The sequence below is a fragment of the Lampris incognitus genome, chromosome 3 (assembly GCF_029633865.1).
Source record: "Lampris incognitus isolate fLamInc1 chromosome 3, fLamInc1.hap2, whole genome shotgun sequence".
NCBI classification, from domain to species: domain Eukaryota; kingdom Metazoa; phylum Chordata; class Actinopteri; order Lampriformes; family Lampridae; genus Lampris; species Lampris incognitus.
This window is the reverse complement of record NC_079213.1, coordinates 96,839,022-96,847,152: the sequence shown is the minus strand read 5'-3', so window position 1 is coordinate 96,847,152 and position 8,131 is coordinate 96,839,022. Positions and strand designations below refer to the sequence as shown.

At 52.5% G+C, this 8,131-nt stretch overlaps 1 pseudogene; it reads right to left on the bottom strand.

Annotated features, from left to right (window-relative positions):
- Nucleotides 1-6,813: 6,813 nt before the first annotated feature.
- LOC130109910 (F-box only protein 32-like) lies at nucleotides 6,814-7,884 on the bottom strand (annotated as a pseudogene).
- Between the last annotated feature and the right edge of the window lie 247 nt (nucleotides 7,885-8,131).

Sequence of the window (8,131 nt, the reverse complement as noted above, 5' to 3'; positions counted from 1 at the left end):
TTGAGTTACTGTTGCCTTTCTATCAGCTCGAACCAGTCTGGCCATTCTCCTCTGACCTCTGGCATCAACAAGGCATTTTCACCCACAGAACTGCCGCTCACTGGATATTTTCTCTTTTTCGGACCATTCTCTGTAAACCCTAGAGATGGTTGTGCGTGAAAATCCCAGTAGATCAGCAGTTTCTGAAATACTCAGACCAACCCGTCTGGCACCAACAACCTTGCCACGTTCAAAGTCACTTAAATCACCTTTCTTCCCCATTCTGATGCTCGGTTTGAACTGCAGCAGATCGTCTTGACCATGTCTACATGCCTAAATGCATTGAGTTGCTGCCATGTGATTGGCTGATTAGAAATTTGCGTTAACGACCAGTTGGACAGGTGTGCCTAATAAAGTGGCCGGTGAGGGTATATGCACACAGAGACTGGAGTGGCTTTAGTGGCCACGGCAAAAAAACACCATCTCATCTCTCATCTCATCTTCAGCCGCTTTTCCGAGGTCAGGTTGCGGTGGCAGCAAGCTAAGTAGGGCACTCCAGACGTCCTTCTCCCCAGCAACACCCTCCAGCTCCTCTTGGGGGATCCGAAGGCGTTCCCAGGCCAGATTGGACATGTAGTCCCTCCAGCGAGTTCTGGGTCTACCCCGGGGTCTGGGAAACCTCCAAAGGAAGGCGCCCAGGAAGCATCCTAATCAGATGCCCGAACCATCTCAATTGGCTCCTTTCAATGCGAAGGAGCAGTGGCTCTACTCCAAGCTCCCTCCGGATGTCCGAGCTCCTCACCCTATCTCTAAGGCTGAGCCCAGACACCCTACGGAGGAAACTCATTTCAGCTGCTTGTATCCGCGATCTCACCCTTTCGGTCACTACCCAAAGCTCATGACCATAGGTGAGGATTGGAACGAAGATTGACTGGTAAATTGAGAGCTTTGCCTCCCGGCTCAGCTCCTTCTTCGCCACAACGGTCCGGTACAACGTCCGCATTACTGCTGATGCTGCACCAATCCGCCTGTCAATCTCCCGCTCCATCCTACCCTCACTGGTGAACAGGACCCCGAGATACTTGAACTCTTTCACTTGAGGCAACAACTCATCCCCAACCCGGAGAGAGCAATCCACCATTTTCAGGTAGAGAACCATGTCCTCAGACTTGGAGGTGCTGACTCTCATCCCAGCCATTTCACACTCAGCTGCAAACCGCCCCAGTGCGTGTCGGAAGTCGTGTTCTGATGAAGCCAACAAAACCACATCATCTGCGAAGAGCAGAGATGCAATTCTGAGGTTCCCAAAACGGACACACTCCTCACCTTGGCTGTCCCTTGCGATCCTGTCCATGAATATCACAAACAGAATCGGAGACAAGGGACAACCTTGGCCGAGTCCGACACCCACCGAAAACATGTTTGACTTTGTGCCAAGAATTCGGACACAGCTCTCACTTTGGTTGTACAAGGACCGGATGGCTTGTAGCAACTGCCCTGGTACCCCATACTCCCGCAGTACCCCCACAGAGTGCCCCGGGGTACACATTCATAAGCCTTCTCCATGTCCACAAAACCCATGTAGACTGGCTGGTCAAACTTCCATGTCCCCCTCAGCACTTTCGCGAGGGTAAAGAGTTGGTCCGTTGTTCCACGGCCAGGACAGAATCCGCATTGTTCCTCCTGGATCTGAGGTTCGACAATCGGTCGGAGCCTCCTTTCCAGCACCCTAGAGTAGACTTTCCCAGGGAGGCTGAGCAATTTGATGCCCCGATAATTGGAGCACGCTCTCCAGTCCCCCTTTTTGAATACGGGAACCACCGCCCTAGTCTGCTGCTCCACAGGTACTGTCCCCAACCTCCACGCGACACTGAAGAGGCGTGTCAACCAAGACAGCCCAAGAATGTCCAGAGCCTTCAGCATCTCAGGGCGAATCTCATCCACACCCGGCGCCTTGCCACCGAGGAGCTTTTTAACTACCTCAGAGAACTCTGCCAGGGATATGGATGGGGCTTCCCCTGAGTCTTCAGACTCTACCTCCTCCACTGAGGACGTGTTAGTCGGGTTCAGGAGCTCCTCAAAGTGTTCTTTCCACCGATCGACAACATCCCCAGCCCGGGTCAACAGTTCCCCTCCCCGGCTGAACACAGCCTGGGAGGGGAACTGTTGACAAAAAAACACGCACAATAAAAATCAGTTAAAAAACCCCCCCAAAATTTTATAAAAGTGAAAAAAAACAAAAGGAGGAAATGACAGGTATATTGACACATTAAAGCAATCGCACACCCATTGATCAGTCAACCAATTATTGTATTTAGAAATCACGTCAGGACACAGCGCTGTCGCTCGACACAACCTCTCCGGGGCATTCTTTATTTAGACTGACACAGCATCACCAATCGATCCCAGCACAATAGAACAGCACCAAATCAAATGCAGCACTGTTGATGTGTGCAGACATAACATTCCCCCCCCCCCGGCAGGATTTCAAACATGAAAGGTTGACACAAAGTCCTCTAGGTGGCCAGGGCATAAACGTGTGCGAACAGGTCGCGGGGCGGCCTGAGGCTGGGCAGGCCGAGGTGGGGAGGGAGAAGGCAGGGGAAGCTGAGGCCTAGGAATGTCTGGGGCCCGTGTAGGAGCTGCATGAAGCCCCGGGGCGTCTCGCCATGCTGAGGGAATGGCTAAGGTTGTGTCACCAGCTGTGTGTGGCGGAGCTGACACCTTCCGTAGACGACTGGAGTGCCACCGAGTGCCATCGCTGAGGAGGTAAGCGGCTGTGCCCAGCTGACGGGTGACTTGGAGAGGAGAGGACCAGTATGAAGCTATTTTATTGTCCCTGTGGGGCCTGCGGACCCTGACCCAGTCTGACACATTGATGTCTGGCACCCTGGTTCGTTTTGACTGGTCAAACCGTTGCTTCATCTGCGTCTGCTGACGAGTGACTGAGGCTCTGACCCCAGAGGGAGGTGCCTGAGGTGTGGAGGGGCGGAGCCTGTCAAGGGGCATGCACAGTTCCCGGCCTAGCATGAGAGAGGCTGGGGAGACGCCTGTGGTCGAGTGCTGTGTGGCCCGATAGTGCAGCAGAGTGTGACGGATGGTCTGCGTGAAAGAGCACCCTTGGGCCATGTGTGCTCTGAGGCCGTTCTTCAGTGACTGGTGAAAACGTTCAACGCCGCCATTGGCCTGGGGGTGGTAGTACGCAGTGCGTATATGACGGATGCCCTTGCTTTCGAGATAAGCAGTGAACTCAGCAGAGACCAGCGGAGGGCCGTTGTCAGTGGTGATGGTCTTTGGGAGGCCCCAGCGAGAGAAAAGAGAGTCCAGGAAGTCGATGATGATCTGTGAGGTCACAGTGCCGGAAGTGGTGAGTTCAGGCCATTTTGAGTGTAGATCATAGGTGACCACCATGAAGCATTGGTGGTGGGGAACTCCATGGATCTCACCACAAATGTCCAACTGCAGGTGTCCCCAGGGCTGAGAGGGCCAGGCGAGAGGTTGCAGGGGTGGGGGAGCCTGGTGGCCAGTCTTGCCACTCACAAGGCAGGCAGAACAGTCCTTCACCAGAGCCTCAATATCTCTGTCTATCCCCGGCCACCACACCAGGTCTCAGCAGCGCTGTTTCAGTTTCACAATGCCCAGGTGGCCTTCATGCGCCGTATTCAAAACACGTGCACGGAGAGCAGCTGGGACCACTGTGCAAAACCCACGTGCCACGCAGGTGTCGTTCCAGCAGGAGAGCTCCTGTCTGACTCGGGCGACGCAGCCAGCTCTTCTGGGACCTTGTCAGGCCAGCCGTTCTGGATGTAGGTGCGGAGCTGGGAGAGGACAGGGTCCTGTTCGGAGGCTGCCCTCAGCTCCTGCAGAGAGACAGTGGCCTGGAGGGGTGTGTGTAGCATTTGGACAATGTCCTTTTCCACACAGTCAGTGTCCGTCTGTGGAGCTGGGGTGGAGACAGAGCGAGAGAGCAGGTCGGCGACAACATTGTCTCTGCCTGGGGTGAACTGCAGGCTGAAGTTGTACTGGCGGAGGCCTTCAGACCAGCGGTGCAGCCTCAGGGGTTTGTGGCCTGTCCCAGATGTGGACAGCAGTGCTGTCAGGGCCTGGTGATCTGTCCTGAGGGTGAAGGAGCGGCCATAGAGGTAGAGGTGCCTCCTTTCACAAGCCCAGATACAGGCTAACGCCTCACACTCACCCACGGAGTACCGCTGCTCGGTCAGGTTGAGGGCACGGGAGGTGAAGGCGATGGGCTTCTCCACACCGTTCTGGGTTTGAGACAGCACAGCCCCTATCGCTGTGGCTGATGTGTCACAGGTCACAAAGGTGGAGCTGGAGATGCATGTGTCACAAAGGCTGTGAGGTTTCGGCTGCTGGGGTGGAGGGGCACCTGTAAGTACCCCTGTCTGAGGTCGAGCTTGGAGAACACCTCAGAGCCATAGAACTGAGCAGTGAGTTCTTCTGAGGTGGGCAGTGGATACTTATCAGGGACCACTGCCTTATTTACTGCACGTAGATCGACGCAGACACACAGGCCCCCCGACTTCTTCTTAGCCACCACAAGGTTTGAGACCCAAGGTGATGCGTCCACCGGTTCAATGATGCCAGCTTCCAGCAGTTGTTGCAGCTCGGCGGAGACCCCATCACGGAGAGCCAACGGGATGTGGCGCAGTGGTTGGATGACAGATTTCACAGCAGGGTTGAGGAGAGGTTGATGGGCGAAGGCGGAGAGGCAGCCCAGCCCCATAAACAGCGATGGCCACTTCTGCTGCCAAGGTGTGGCAAGTCAGGATTGCTGCCCCCCTTGTGTCTAAGAGGGAGAACCCCAGAGCGGAGAACAGGTCCAGGCCCATCAGGTTGGCCCCACGGCGTGCCACATGAAAAATTGCATTGGGCACCAGCTTGGTTCCATAGCGGACAGTCACTTGGAGAGAGCCAACCAGATCGATTTTGGAGTCACCATACCCACAGAGGACAGCTGAGGGTGCGGACAGTGGCAGTGAACCGAAAAATTGACTGTAGGTATCAACACACCTGCACCGGTGTCCAACAGCAGGGGGATGCACACATCATTAATGTTGACTGTGCATGATTTGAATGACACTGGCCCAGAGCTCACCTTGTGAATGACGGCGGTTGAAGACTGGGGGGTGTGGCCCTCTGACCCAGCCGGGGAAGATCGACAGACGTTGGCAAAGTGATTGTGCTTACCGCAGCTACGGCATGTCTGGCCACGGGCAGGGCAGTTCTGAGCCCTTGAAACATGAGACCGAGACCCACAGTTACCACAGGACTGTTGAGGGCGGGGCCGAGAACGTCGTCGTTGCAGTTGCAAGACGTCCCCAGTGGTGTCGGCGCCCGCCTCGCTCTGGCTGGGTTGCGTCCCGAGGGGCAGCCGTGAGTAGAAGGGAGGAGTCGTTGGCAGCTTGACTGGAGGTGGCCACTTGCTGTGTATCTAGCATAGCAGCACACTCAGCTGCTCCCTCAACCTGTAGTGCGATGGTAATTGCTCTGGACAGCAGCAGATCGTCTTTTTCCAGCAGAAGAGTCTCACGCACCTTTGCGTTGTTGGTGTGTTCGATTAGCTGGTCGCGAACCATCTCGTCCTGAAGCGCACCAAACTTGCATGAGCTAGCTAGCCCTCGCAAATTAGCTACGTACTGCCGCACAGACTCACCAGGCAGTTGGTGTCGCTGACGGAATATAAATCGCCGAAGGAGGGCACTCTGTGGAGCAGCGAAATGGGTGCTCATAAGTCCCACAGCTTCGTCAAAGTTTGTGACGTTCCCCAGAGTCCCGAGCACACGATGACCCTCTGCTCCCAAGCAGTGAAGCAACAGAGCCGTCTTCCTAGCCTGGCTCACGTCGTCGAGCCCTGAGGCGATGATGTAATTTTCAAAACTATGTAGCCAGCGAGTCCATGGTACCGGAGGCTCGCCAGGTAATGCCAGGAAGGGGGCAGGTGGTGGGAGAGAGATATCAGCCGTCCTCGTCGCCAATATTGTATTTAGAAATCACGTCAGGACACAGCGCTGTCGCTCGACACAACCTCTCCGTGGCATTCTTTATTTAGACCGACACAGCATCAAAGGCAGACCCGATCAAACAACCCAGAGCCCGCAGGCATCACCAATCGATCCCAGCACAATAGAATAGCACCAAATCAAATGCAGCACTGTCGATGTGTGCAGACATAACACCAATCTTTTTGCTCATGTCACTCTTCATTGAAATGTAATAACTCAGATTTCCTGCACCCACACGAAAATAATCAGAAAACCCAAATCATTTTTTCCCCGAACATCCAACTGCTTGTATCCCACCCAACATGTGAGCCAGCCTACTACCATCTTGGTACCAAGTCGATTTTCTAATTCCAAAACAAAACGACTTTGATCTGCCCAACTTTGTTATCTCACTTGTGCTCAAAAGAAAAACCTTGAAACCTAAAATCAACCTAATAAATCGAATGCTGCAACCAGGAAATTAAAGCTTATTAAAGTCGCACTCAGTTAAGGCCCAGAGATGCATTTACTTTAGGGCTGCATTTTCAAAATTCACATCAAACTTGGCCCAAACTCCAAGAATTCTCCCTTTATCCCCACTAAACTTTTGTTATTTCCTTTAACATTTTGCATTTACATCTTCCTTTTTCTATCACATTCATGCACATTAAACCAAAGATTTTCCAAGCTCTACTCATTGAAACTTAATTTTGCAATTGTCCCACTGCCTGTCTCTCCTAGGCTAAAATATAAATTCAGGAATTGATTGTACTATAAAATAATTATCAACGCTGTGCATTTCTATGTACAGTATGTACAAATCAGTCAGGCTTTAAGAAAAGAAGTTGAAAAGGTCAATAAATTCTTGAGGGGAGAGGGACATAGTGCAGCTTTCTGGATTGTTGGCTATACAGGGGTGATTTGTGTCCTTCGGGAAGAGGATGTGGCAATGTGAGCATAAGTGCAAGGTGTCACTGTACCGCTCTCTGTGAAGGTAGCAGCGGCTCAGCTTAAAGTACATCTTCTTCCACTCCGGGTGGCCCTTCTCTGACACCATTAACTGCTTACCGTTCCGTCTGTCGGTGAAGTGGTACTGGCAGAGCTCCTTCCAGAGCAGCCGGTGCTCGGTTAGGGTTCCCAGGTCGGGGCACACTTGGCCCAGGCTGAAGTCCCTGCTGTCCGTCAAACGCTGCATGATATTCAGCTGCAGACTGGCCGGCAGGTCCGTCAAGGTCATAGCTTTAGATGTGGGCCTGTTGATCTGGATGCTGTCCAGCTGCTGCTGCCACTGCAGGATGTTCCCCATGCGGTGGACCCAGATGTTGATATTTCCCACCAGCACAGACTTGCCCATGTCCTGGACCAGGGCACATAGCGACACATACAGTATCTGCAGCAGCTCCTTGATGGGATGAACGTTTTGCTGATCATCCAAGACTTTTTGCACAACTCTTTCCAGAATATTCATGTAGTTTTTCTGTGCAACTCCGCTGAGAGACAGGAGCTGGGACTTGGCAATGAGCTCAAGCAGTCTGACGACGTCATTAAATCTTCTTGTGTCCTTGATGGTGCTGCAGAAATCCAAGTGGTTGAAGGCCTCTCCTAGTGTGCAATATCCGTGGCGCTCTTTGGTGCTTCCTTTATGAGCATAAATCCACTTCTCCTTGAGGAAGTAGGGGACTTTGGTGTTGTTGTTCATTAAGTCCTTTTTCCTCTTGTTGACCATGTCATAGCTGAGAGAGAGCAGGAGGTTTTCCTTGTTGAAACACTTCTCTTCCTTGGCTCTGTAGCGCTCAATGGAAACATTGTTGTTCTTGTCGTCTGCCGTCGTAATTTTTCACCCCTCGCCAGTCTTTACCCAACTCTGCCCAGGAGACCTCCAGTCCTGTCCGAGGAAAGGCATCACGATCTAATGACAACGACAATCAACAGTGATATTGAGAAAGGGTCCCTACTGAGTCGACGTACAGCAAAGATGAGTTTTAGTTAAAGTGTATTTCCTTCCCCCAGCTGTGCAACTCATCTTGGGTGAATTTCTAGCCTCAGAAGAATAAGAATAATAAGATAAGAGTAAGAAAAAGAAAAAGAAGAAGAAGAAGAGGTGGAGGAGCCCGCGATTTTCTTTAAAATAGTCTACTAGTGAATTTCAT